Source organism: Fringilla coelebs (assembly GCF_963513975.1).
Source record: "Fringilla coelebs genome assembly, chromosome: 15".
In the NCBI taxonomy this organism is placed as follows: domain Eukaryota; kingdom Metazoa; phylum Chordata; class Aves; order Passeriformes; family Fringillidae; genus Fringilla; species Fringilla coelebs.
Genome location: NC_140041.1, coordinates 8,381,210 through 8,393,831, shown reverse-complemented (window position 1 = coordinate 8,393,831; position 12,622 = coordinate 8,381,210).

Here is a 12,622-nt window from a genome sequence, read left to right as displayed (position 1 = left end):
GCTGGGAATTACTAGGGTGCAGAGCTGAGGAAGGGAAAGCCTTGCTCTGCTCCTGCAGAGGATGAAGATGTTCATAGGTATAGGTCCTTTCAACAAGAAGACATGGATCCGTTAGAGGAGGTTCTCAGGAGGTCACAAAGATGCTCAGAGGGCTGGAGTCCCTCTGCTTTCAGGACAGGCTGGGAGAGCAGGGGTTGTTCAGCCTGAAGAGAAGCAGGGTCCAGGGAGACCTTAGAGCCCCTTTCAGTGTCTAAATGGCCTCCAGGAGAGATGGGGAGGGGCTTTGGACAAAGGCCTGGAGTGACAGAACAAGGGGGAATGGCTTCAAGTTGATGGAGGTTGGCTTTAGATTGGATATTAGGAAGAAGTTCCTCCCTGTGAGGGTGTTGAAGCACTGGCACAGGTCATCCAGAGAAGCTGTGGCTGTCCCATCCCTGGAAGTGTTCTAGGCCAGGCTGGACAGGGCTTGGAGCAACCTGGAGTAGTGGAAAGTGCCCTGGCCATGGCAGGGGGCTTGGATTGAAATGATCTCTAAGGTCTCTTCCAACTCAAATCATTCCTTGACTCTGTCAGGATGAAGCCACGTGTCCCACGGGGACAGGGAGGAATCAGGGCAAAGGGCTGTGACCTGCCTCAGCCCCTGCACAACCATCCTGCACTGGGCACAACACAGAGCAGCCTGACTGTGTGGAGCTCTTTGCACAAGGGGATGTTTGCAGCAGAGCCAGAAAACTCCCTTTGACAAGGATGCTAACTCTAGAGAGGAGTGGTGACAAGTGAGGATGTGTTCCCTGCTCCATCATGGCAAGCAGCTGGGGCCCCTTGCACCTCTGCCCTCCTCAATCTGTCCTGTCCCCACTGCACCTACTGAGCCTCTTTTAGGAACCTGCTTGTTTCCCATGCAGATGGACACACTCCTTGATTGGGGTCCCTGTCTGGGCCTGTCCCATCTGCCATGTCTGGGTTCCTGGGTGAAATGGAATCCAGACTCCTGTGATGCCTGTGCCAGTAAAAATCCACATGTCAGAACCACCACTGATTCCTCAGAGGAATAATTAGCTTCATTAACTGAGGTACTCTCTAGACTAAAGCAAGCAAAGAGGCTGAGTGAGCTGCTCACAGGAGCTGTGGGAGTGACTAACTCCACGGGCACTTCCCAACCACAGGGAAGGGCAGTGAAGGAGCTGCTCCCTGCACTGCTCCTCAGGATTCAGCAGCCGAGGTCAGCACTGCTGGCTCCAGCCTCTCAGGGTTGTTCTTCCAAGCCAGGACTCACAGCTGCCACCACCGTGAAGGTGGTGACAGGAATTTGGGGGTTCTGGCTGAAATGCCTCCATGCATTTCACGCTGGGGCACAGCAATTCAAACAGCTGGAAGGGGAGGAGAGGGCAGCAGCTGAAAATAAACAGTGTTTAGCCAGGGTGAGCACAGCCCAGTACAACCAAGTGATGTAAACACAAAGCATATCTTCAGCACTTAATTGGCAGGATTCCTAATAAACAACCCTGATGGCAACCTGAACTTGTCCTCTGCTGTAAAAACAGGCTCTGATGCCCAAAATGCTGCAGTCTGAGACTTATAACGTCCCTTTTGGCTACTGTCACACCCAAAAAAGGCAAAAATTTTGCTGGTTTGGCTCAATGAATGAATAAATAAAGAGCAAATCCTTACAATGCTCTGAGTCGATTTCAAAAGTAAAAAAAAATGCATCCAAGCTGAAGATGCATTCTTTTAAATGAAAGATTTCTATGAATTTATTAGAAACTCAGATTCTCTAGGATATTGCTGTTGTCCTGAATTTAATTCCAGCTGCAGATTTAGTAGTCAAACACAAATTAATCAAGATTGGTTGGGTTCAACTCAAGATACACACAACACACTGAGAATTATGTAACACGTTTCTTAACAGGATCAGATTCTTTTTTCTGGCCAGGTTGTTATTAATAGTAGCACTATACCAACAGTGTAGACCAGCCTACATACATTTGTGAGCACCTGGTCCAAGAGCAAAAAAGCAAAAAGCCTCAAGGTAAAGAAAAAAAAACTTAATTTTTTTTCCTTGGCAACCAGAGCAAGTGGAATATATGATTCTTTCCACATTAAAAAAAAAAAAAAAAAAAAAAAAAGGAAAGGTTTCCTCAGGGTTATCCTGAAGTGAACTCCATTTAGGGCCCCAGCACAGCCTCAGCAAGTTAAAAGCCATCTTTCCACTAACTTTGGTGGGAACCAAGGATTTGTGAATAAAATGTTGGCACATCTTTAACAACACAGGAATTCTGTACTAGGTCCTTTAGGGAATAATCCCCTCGTAATGCAGCAAAATATAGGATTGTGTGTTAGTTATTGTCCGTGAAGAGAAGCAGGTGCTCCTAACGTGACTTCCAGACACTGAAGGAAATGGAAACCCTGCACAGCCTGTAAGTTCTGCAAGCAGGTTTTGTGTGGAAAACATCCACCACAGCATGCTTGATTCTCTGTGTGCTTTGGAAATACACAACTGGAAGATCAGGGAGCACTGAGAGGAGCTGCCAACCTCTCCAGGCACATTCCCTCTGGGCTGACTCCTGCTGCTCCTCCCAAAGGCTCCGCTAGCGCTGAACACAGGGAGCAGGAAGGATGGGTTTCTATGAATTCACAGCACTGCAATTGGAAAGACATGGACCATGCTTTTGTCCCCAAAGGCCTCTGTCAGGTCATTTCTACATGTCTCAGCTTTGCAACCTGGAAAACAGTTCTTCCTTCTCTCCACCTCACAAGTTGTCCAGTCTCCATCTGTTGGCCCTGGAGTCACTGGACATACCAGTTCCAGCCTGGGGCCAGGTCTGTCATTTGTCCTGGCTTGAATTACTTCCAGGAGCAGGAAGAAAAGCCAGGACTGCAGCTGTTGACACCAGGGTCGACAAAGGTGCCCCAGTGACAAAACACTCCACCATTAGCCATTGAATCATAGAATGGTTTGGGATGGAAGAGACATTAAAGATCATATAGTTCCAGTTCCCTGCCAGGGGCAGGTTGCTCTGAACACCACCCAACTGGCCTTGAACATTTCCAGCAATGGAGAAGCCACTGCTTCTCTGGGCAACCTGTGCCAGTGCTTCACCACTATCACAGGGAAGAATTCCTTCCTAATGTCAAATCTAAAACTCTCCACTTTTAATTTCAAACATCTTCCTCTTGTTCTATCACTATCTGTCTCTGTAAAATGTCTCCCTCTTTTTAATGGACATCCTTTAAGTACTGTAATTCCCTAGAGCCTCTTCTTCTCCAAGCTGAACAACCCTGATTCTCTCAACCATAGAAAGAGGAACTATTGCCACAAAAAAATTTCTTTACTCTAAAAGCCCCATTCCAGAATATCCCACTCACACCCACCATATGATTTTATTCACCATATGATTTATTTTCATTATGATCACGTTTATGATATAGTTGTATTTTGCTTCTGGATGAGATAAAGCACTATTCTCAACAAAGCACAAGCATTTTCACTCACCCAGAAATGTTACAGGCATTTACAATTCCACCTGTACTGTGGGATAGAGCATGGGGCATATCTGGCTGAAAAAGGCCAGTGGAAATGAGGGCTAAACATGTGCTGTGGCATGAGAGTGACACATTCCTGACAGAACTGGGGCTTGGTGCCTGTATGGGATACACCATTACACCATGCCAGGCAGTGTGTGCTGTGCCTGCATGGGGTGGACACTGCATGAACACACCAGCATCACCAAGCTACTAATGCCCTGCAGCGAGATAAGCCAGGGCTGGGGGTCCAGGGAGACAGGAATGTGGGAGTGGGGCTGGCCTCTTTGATAATATCTGCTCAGTGGTGGTCTTATGGGGGAATTTATTTCCAGTCAATGCAAAACAAATGGGGTGGTTTTATATGTCACGTAATGCTGGGCTACAAAAGGCAAAACAAGGGCAGGAACTTCATTATGCTGAGAAACATCCCTGTTTCATTAGAAACCAAATACACTTTGTCTTCAGTGACTATAAAGCAAATGCCTGGGAAATATTGCAAGCAATCCATTACTGCTCCTGGCTGCTCCAAAAGCCACACTGACGGGAATGCTCACATGGCTTGGACTGGAGCCAATACAAAGTCTTTAGGGGCCCCTCAGAGCATTCAGCAAAAGTAAACCCCATTTAGGCTCCAGCCTCACTCAGAAACTTAATTCTTAGGCACTTCCAATGGGCCAGAAAGCTTTTTCTATAACCCACAATTATTTGGGGTGATCTTTGCAGGATGTATCACCTGGAACTTGTGTCTCTCTGTGAACACCCACCTAAAATTGCTTTTAGTGAGTGGGTCAGCAGAGAAGGGATCATGTGTCCAACAAGGAAAACACAAGTTTTATACAAAGCATCATAGAAATGTCCCCATGCATGACAGGGCACAGCAGGCATTTGTTTAAAGTCCCAAGGTTGATGCTGGCTCACAGCACATCAGGAACTGACCCTCTATGTTTTATACATCAATAGGAAACCTTTTTTTTTATTTTTAAAAGGGTGCTTAGCATCTATAATTATAAGCTGCAAGCTTTTCATGCTGGGGAGATGTAAAAAAAACATTGGGCTGACTATTCTAGGCACTCAACTTCACACTTTCATTCTCCCATGGTGATGGTTGCCAGCAGCCAAAGGTTGAGGCACCTGCATTTCCTACTGACACACACCCAGGAATGCAAAGGAAGTGCCTGGGAAGGGCGATGGAAGAGAACGAGATTTCTTTATAAACTAACATGCCTCAAATGAATGCTCAAAGGAAATTACTTTAATTTCTTGCATAGAATGCTTTAGGTGAATGTGATTTGGTTGCCTATGAGAGGAAAAAACATAAGACAGAAAAAACCTTCCTAGTAACACTTTATACTGGAGTTACACAGTACTGGGAGTGGGAGCTGGGAGAAGGGGAGATTTCTAGATTTCTAGCTATAAACAATCACAGAGTCATGGAATGGTTTGGGTGGGAAGGAATATTAATGCTCATCTCAATCCAACACCCTGCCATAAGCAGGGACACCTTCCACTAAACCAGGTTGCTCCAAGCTCCATCCAACACTAGAACATGAAAATACATGGGGCAAATTGTTCGCTAGCACAATTCAGCAGAGATGAATACACTGGACACAACTACACAGGCTAACACCAGCCAGGGATCCAGCCTCGCCAATCAGCCGCCCATGAGGAGGATTACAGAAAAAAGCCCTCTGAAAACATGAACAATAACTTTGCCACCTGGAGAATTTGGTATTTGTTTAGGTCATCACATATTTCCTCTCAAATGAAGCGGTCATAAAGTAGCTTCATATTTTGTCCAACATCAAACAACTCCATAAATAGAGATACATTAGCAGGAGTTCAGTTCAAACCAGAATCAGACTTTGTGGTTTGTTTGGGTTCTGTGTCCTGCCTTCTCCTCCACTTGGGTGTGATTGATTCAGCAGCCAAAAGTCTCTTCTTGACATCGAGCTGAGGCTCAGACATGATGGGGTGTTCAATTTTATCTCTTTTTGGCTTTTTACAGTGGGCAACCAAATCTGATGAGCTAACAGGAACCTTACATCATTACAGAGGAGAAAACTCTCTATGGGGCTAGGCTAAAAATACCACATTTGGTTGTCCAAAAGGAAAGAAAAAGTGTGCTTCCCTCAGCATGTTGTAACTGTTGAGTTGGACACCAGCTGTAAGGGCCTCTTACTCATTAATTCTGTCTTCATAGTTACAAAAATACAGAAAATACCTAAAAAGTTGCACCACTCATTCAATGAAGAATATTTTCCTGACAGCACTGTCCAAATTTTTTTTGCCAAGTCCAGTGAAGGGACTTCCCCTATTTCCATTGTCAAAACCCTCAAGGAGCAGAAACTCTTGGGGATTTCCTCCTGTGGTATCTATTGTTGTCAGCTGGACTCATCCCTGCCCGACGCCGCGGAGACGTGCAGGGGGGCAGTGGGAGTGGTGGGATGGAGGCTTTGTGCTGCCTGGGGACAAGCTGCCAGCAAAGCATTTCCAAGTGACTCATCAGCAGTTGAGCTCAGTGGCTGCAGATGCAAACAAACCTCTCTGCTGTTAACTCAGCTACGTGCTTGCTCCATCCCAGCTTCAGTTTACAAACCACCAGGATGCTCGAGCTTTCTGTGGCATTTCAAGAGCACTATGCATCTCTCCCTCATAGAATCATGGAATGTTTTTGGTGGGAAGGCACATTTAAAGCTTATCTAGTCCAGCCCCCTGCCATATGCAGGGATACCTTCTACCAGACCACTTTACTCCAAGCCCCATCCCACCTGTCCTGGAACACTTTCAGGGATCAGGCATCCACAGCTTCCTTGGGCAACCTGTGTCAGGGCCTCAGCACCCTCCTGGGGAAGAATTTCTGCCTGATATCTAATCTAAAGTGACCTTGTCTTGGGATGATTCGTGTGGCTGCAGTATGGCTGGCCAGTGGCTTCCTGGGGAGCCAGGAGGGTGAGGAGCTGGAGCCATTCTGGGCTGCCTCCAGGACTAACTCAGCAATTTCACTTCCTCTGCAAAGTGTGCTCTGAAAGATATTCCTTCTGCCCTCAATTATTTTTTCAGTCTGCTTTAGAAGAACAATAGTATACGTATTTGAAAAATTTTACCAAAGCACAATTTGGAATAATACCTGGGGACCCATAAACTAAAAATCTTCCTTGAACACATGTTTAAACTATTCATGCTTCTCCTGAGACATTCTGAACAGGCACAACTGACTCCACATCCATGAAAACAGAAAAGTAAATGTCCACCTTTGCCAAGTATTTGTATTCTCTTTCCCTAGGCAGTGACACTGATGGTTTTAAAAGTAGTGCTGAAATTAAGATAATGAAGGAAGCCGTGAAAGGTTTTGGGGTGAACTAAACAAAACAATGGATCTTGGGCCAGGTGAGATTTTCCTAGGAACAGGCAAGCTGGGGCCATGGCACAGGGCTGCACAGCAGGGCATCCTCTGGCTAAGCTCAGCAGAACCATCCCCAGATTGATGTTGGGGCTGCTGAGAATAAATAAAGAGTTTTGGAGCACTGTGAAGATTTAAAGCCAACTTAAAAAGCAAAACAAAACAAAACAAAACAAAACAAAACAAAACAAAACAAAAATACCCTCTATTAAAGCCTTAAATTAGAGTCATGGAAGAATTTAAAAAGATGAGTGATTCACCCTTCCTGCTAATTTTATGAGCATCAGAATTGCTAGGTTCTGTTTGATCTTGTGACACCTCACCTTGCATGCCTAAACACTCATAAAATATCTTATTCTTTGGCAACCAAGTGTTATTTTCTGTGGTATCTTTAACAGATGAAATACCTTTGGTGGAACATCATTAGCTCTTTCTGCTAACTGGTTGTATATCCAGTTGGACCTCAGGACAATTGATGGGACAGAAAAGGACCCTCAGTCCCTCATGGGTTTTTCAGACACACCCATCATTTGCTCAAACAACAGTAGAGTGAACTAGAAAATTTGGTACAATTTCTAGCATGATTGTTTGTCTTGGAACTGGTTATTTAACCATTTGATGCCACAGTCTCATTTATTTTTTAAATATAATTTGTTGTATGTGTGAGGACAAATTTGGGGCTAATGTTTGCAGAAGGCTCTTAAGTGCCTGGGTTAGAGAAGCAGATGGGTGCTATTTTCTTAATAATAAATTAAAGTACAGACCTATATTCACTACCACAGTGTGATACTGTGCTTGAAGCAGACAAACAGTTCAATGTTAATAACATTTACTCTTCATGCTCCTTGGATTTTAAGTGATTTTTATTATTTTGTCAGACATAAGGCTTTTTTTTCCCACAGTCAGGTCATAGCCTTTCCTAAGAAAAGCAGAAATAAGTTGAAGAACATAAGGGGCAGCATGTGTTAAAAAAGAAACAGTGAGATCTGACCCTTTTTTAGGTGGAATCCCTGGTGATCCTAATGCCCACTGAACACTTGGAATAATGGCCAAAATGCTAATTGAATTAACCTTCCCCCCATCACTGGTGGGATCTTTTCTATTGACATCACTGAATCTTGGATCAAAGTTTGCAGTGCTGCTAGATAAGGTTTTGTGCAGTATCACCAAACAGCCTTGCAGGTTCTTAAATAACATTCAGGTTCTTTAAGCTGCAAGGGCAAATCCTCCTCCAAATCATGTGACACAGCTCTCAGCCTAAATGAGTTGCCCAGATGGAGCCCAAGGCAGAGCTTTGGCCTGGCTGAGGCAGTTTCTGAGGAACCCATTTTGTTCCCTCCACTTCCTTGCACTCAAGTGAATGTCAGACCTATTTCTCTGAGTAATGACAAATCCTTCAAAATACTTTAAAGGTTTATTTCAGGCTCAGCTTTTCCACAACCCAGTAACTGGATACTTGGAATGAGGGGTAAAAGAAAATTAAATTAGCATTTGTGCAGCATCAGTTTCTTCAAGGAATATGCTCCAGAAGATATCCTGGGGCAATGTTCTAGAGAGAGCTGAGGAGCATCATCAGCAGCAGGATCCTGCAGCTGATCAGCCACAAGACTAATGTGCTAAGAACCTAATAATAGCAGAGGAAAGACATGCTTGAACTGCTCTGAACAGGGATGTTGATGCATGTTGTCCTCTGACTGCAGCCACCACACTCCCAGTCTCAGCCTAGACTGTGCCCATTTAACCATCATTTCAGTCCCCAGTATGAATGCCCTGTGACAAAACCTGCCAAATCTAATCTTGCTTGACTGAACCCAATGCATGCAACTGGCTGAGCAGGTACAGGAGGGGTGCTGAGGAACTTGAGCAGTCCCTTCGTTGCCCACACAGCTCCAGCTGCAAAGGGTGAGCATCTACACCCTGAAACAGCAAACATGGGGGAAATCCAGACAGCTCAGACCTGGGGAAACAGGTATGGAGCTGTGGGCGGGTGGCTGGAGGGCCTGACAGATGAAAGGAGCAGTGATGGATGGTGTTGTAGCAACAGTCACTGCAAAGGCAGAAAAGGAAACAAAAGAAACAGGATATGGCTGTTTAAGGAGGCTGATATGTTACATTCCTGCAAGCATTTATGAATTCCTACTTATGTGCTAGAACATAAATATTGGCAATTACTTTGATTTTTTTTTTTTTCCCCATTCAATAAAGTCACTGCCTGTGTTCAGAGTATGGAATTTCTGTTGTATTTGTGAAATCTGGGTGCACAAGTGCAAAGTTCAGGAATATTAAGAGAGAACAAAGACAAGACATACTAATTCAGAAAACTAATCTTGAATTGTTATAGAAATATTTAAAATTCTATAGGCATTTATTTACCTGCTTTTGGTCTCAGCTGGTGCCCAGGAGATTCTCTCCCAGAAAAGGCAGGATTCGGAGACCAAAGCATCTTAATTCTGGCCTGCAAGCCCTATTTGTTTCTTTACAGTAGCCAAAAAAATAAGGAGTAAGCTAAAGCCTTTGACATCAGGAAGGAGTTTCTTCATTTTGTATTATTGAGTTTCTTAATTTCTTGCTCGTGGATGATAAATGCTTAATCTTTTATCCACCTCATAGCATTTCACCTCAAAGTTCAAGCACAATATTTTTCAAAAGATTCTTGTAAATCCTCTTCTGATGAACCGACAAATTCAGGACATTGGGAGAGTTCAAACTGTTAAACATACCTCTTTCCTCCAGGATAAACACCCCCAATTATGCACTGCATTTTCCATGTCCTTCTAGGGGATATTCCCTTCCCTAAGATGTGACATAAACGTGAATTAGTGAGTAGAACCTTGGCATGAGAGATGCCTTGGGCCTCTATAGACACTTCTGCAAAAGTGCTAGAAGTGATGAAGCACAGCCTGGGTGGAGGGAGAACGCATCTGCTCCAGGAGCTGAGCTGAGCTGTGTCCTGTTCTCACACCCTGAGCTATTCTACCAGCATTGCTTTGCCCCTACCATGCAGTTTACACTTTGCAGAGCACAACCTCTTAAACTAGATGAGGACTGATCCCTCTGGATCCTCCCCAGGGAGAGTATGGAACACCCTCAGCACAGCAGGAATGTTTTACATGGGGTGAGACAGCAGCTGATGGACTGGGCTAAATGAATTCCAGCAGAACATAGTGGCATAAGATATCACAAAACTTGTTCCCTCTTTCTTAGCCTACTGTTTGTACCCCTGTCCCTATCACTTTAAGGCTGAAATGAATGGGAAAACTCCTGTGAAATCCAACTACAGGAACCTTTGTGATCACTGAATCTTAATGCTGGCATCTGTGGAACTCAGCCTTTCAAAAAGAGTTAGTTTGCTGTACTTATCTCTGAAGGATAAAAGGCAAACTCTCCTTGACCTGCATAAATTTGGAACATTCAGCTTAATTCTCTCCAGTTGTCTGCATTCTGGAGCTGTACAACACCCAAAAAAAGGATGCATCACAGTAAACAGAGTCGAGAGAGAGGGTGATAAATGCTGAGATCCCCGGGAAAGGCTGGGGAGCTCTTCTGCTGGATAGGTACAGTCACTTGGATTCTACTGTGTGAAAGAAAAATATGCCAAATTTGTTTGCAGAATATAGCAACAGCTGACATCTGTCATGATTTCACAAGAGAAAAACCAACAAAATCTCAGTGTTTAGCTGCTCAGTGAAGTGACTCATATTAGACCAGAGATTTTGACTTTGTTCTTCCAGGCACCGTTTCTGATGGGAAATCAATCAGTTTAATCCCATAATGGGAACAATTATCCTTGCAGAAAAAGCAAATCACTTGTAATCTCATCCTCTGCTTGCAATATTATACCAATATTCCTTTTGATTTTCTCCACTGCCATTCAGTGGTCACAGTGGCATGGCTGTGAAAAGGTTACAGCTCTTGCAGGGCGAGAGCCAGGGTTAATCCTGCCCTTGTTGTCAGCAGCAGCTGAACCCTGGGAGGAGGTCATGCCCCTTCCAAGCAAACAGATCAGCTCCTTCCATCTGCTCCCTATATTCCAGGCTTGCAGCTACGCAGGTGAGGTGAAAAAGACCCAAGGATCTGCTCTGGTGAGGCATCAGTGAGTGTGGCAGGGCACCAGGACAGTCCCCTGCCTGCTCTGTGCTGCCTGGCTCGTCACCGCATTAGTCTCAGTCTGGGGATTAAGGTGAGAAAGGTCAGATGTGACCTAACAGGCACTTGCTCATCTGTTTGCTCTGACTTGAGATGGAAAGTGAGACTGAGAATAGGGTAAACATGAAACCAATTCATTTTCCTGCAAAACTGGTAAGAAGGAAATATATATATATATATCTTATTTTTTAAAGTGGTTTGTTTCTAACATTTTGAACGTGCTGTGACCTTTCTTTGAGCCCTGATGTCAGCCTTGTCCTTGTCCACAGCCTTTTGCAGAGCTGCCATTATCAAGGACAGGCTGCTGTTGAGCTCTGATGTGAGCTGGCCATGCTGTGTCACTGCTTCCTGGTGTTCCCCTTGGGAAATCCATCACAAGCTCTTATCATGTGTTTAGTCTGCAGGGTTTGGGACATAGGGACATGTCCTTGCTGCTTAGCAGGTTGCAAAACCCCAGCACATGAAGTTCTGGTAGATGACTGGTAGCCTGATGAGCAAGACAGAATATTGTCTCAGGAATATTTGCCAGAATAGAAGAATAAACTGCATTTTACTCTCTGAACACATCTTACAAAGGATTTACCTTTGCCCCTTTTATGACTCTGCTCCTGCTGCACAGTCTTGCAAATCAAAGCTTAATCTGACCGTGCACAGTGAAGCTTCTTAAGTGTTTATAGACTCACTGACTGTTTTGGGTTGGAAAAGACCTTAAAGATCATTTTGATCCAACACCCTGCCATGGGCAGGGACACCTTCCACTAGACCATGCTGCTTCAATCCCTTAAATCTCCAAAGCCTTGGGAGGCAGCGTCTTCACCTGAACGTGATTACAGGGAAGAAACTGTACTGGAGGAATGAGGTTTTTTTCATTACCCTAATGTTTCTATCACAGCTGGGTTTTTCTCTGTGGGATGCTTAGATCCCTGAGACAAACTTCTTAGAAATGATTTAGACAAATAAATGAATTAAACAGAATTCAGAATGACAGTTCCCAACACTTGGGCATCTGCCAAGGAGCTTTCAAAAGCCAAAATAATAACTCAGATCTGAGAGATCCTGCAAAGCCTATAAATTAAGTAATCCTTTGGAAACCTGCAGCTAAAGCTGCCATAGGGTTGAGATTTGCCTGTATTTAATCCAAGTAAGGAGTTTCAAATTTAATTGTTCACAGGATGTTGAGGCTTTGGATTTTTACTTTTTTTTTTAATCTATTAAGTAAAGGAATAAGCTGGAACCCTTGAGAATCTTTGTATGTGAATTCTCTTGGGATAGGAAGGCACCAGAAAGGATTAATTCAGGCAATGGAAATGGAAATTAAGATGAAAAAATCAAGGATTACTGATTAATGTAAGCAAGGAAAAGAGATTGTAGTCTGAGAAACCCTGACTACTGGGAGGGCAAACTGCACAAATGCCGTGAAACATAGCTTGGAGTTCTTTACTCCCATGAGGATTTTGAATTCATATGATCAGCATCACTTTTAGGCACCTTTTCCAATCAAAAATATGAGGAGGAGTAACTAGCATTAAAAAATACAAATAACCATTCACA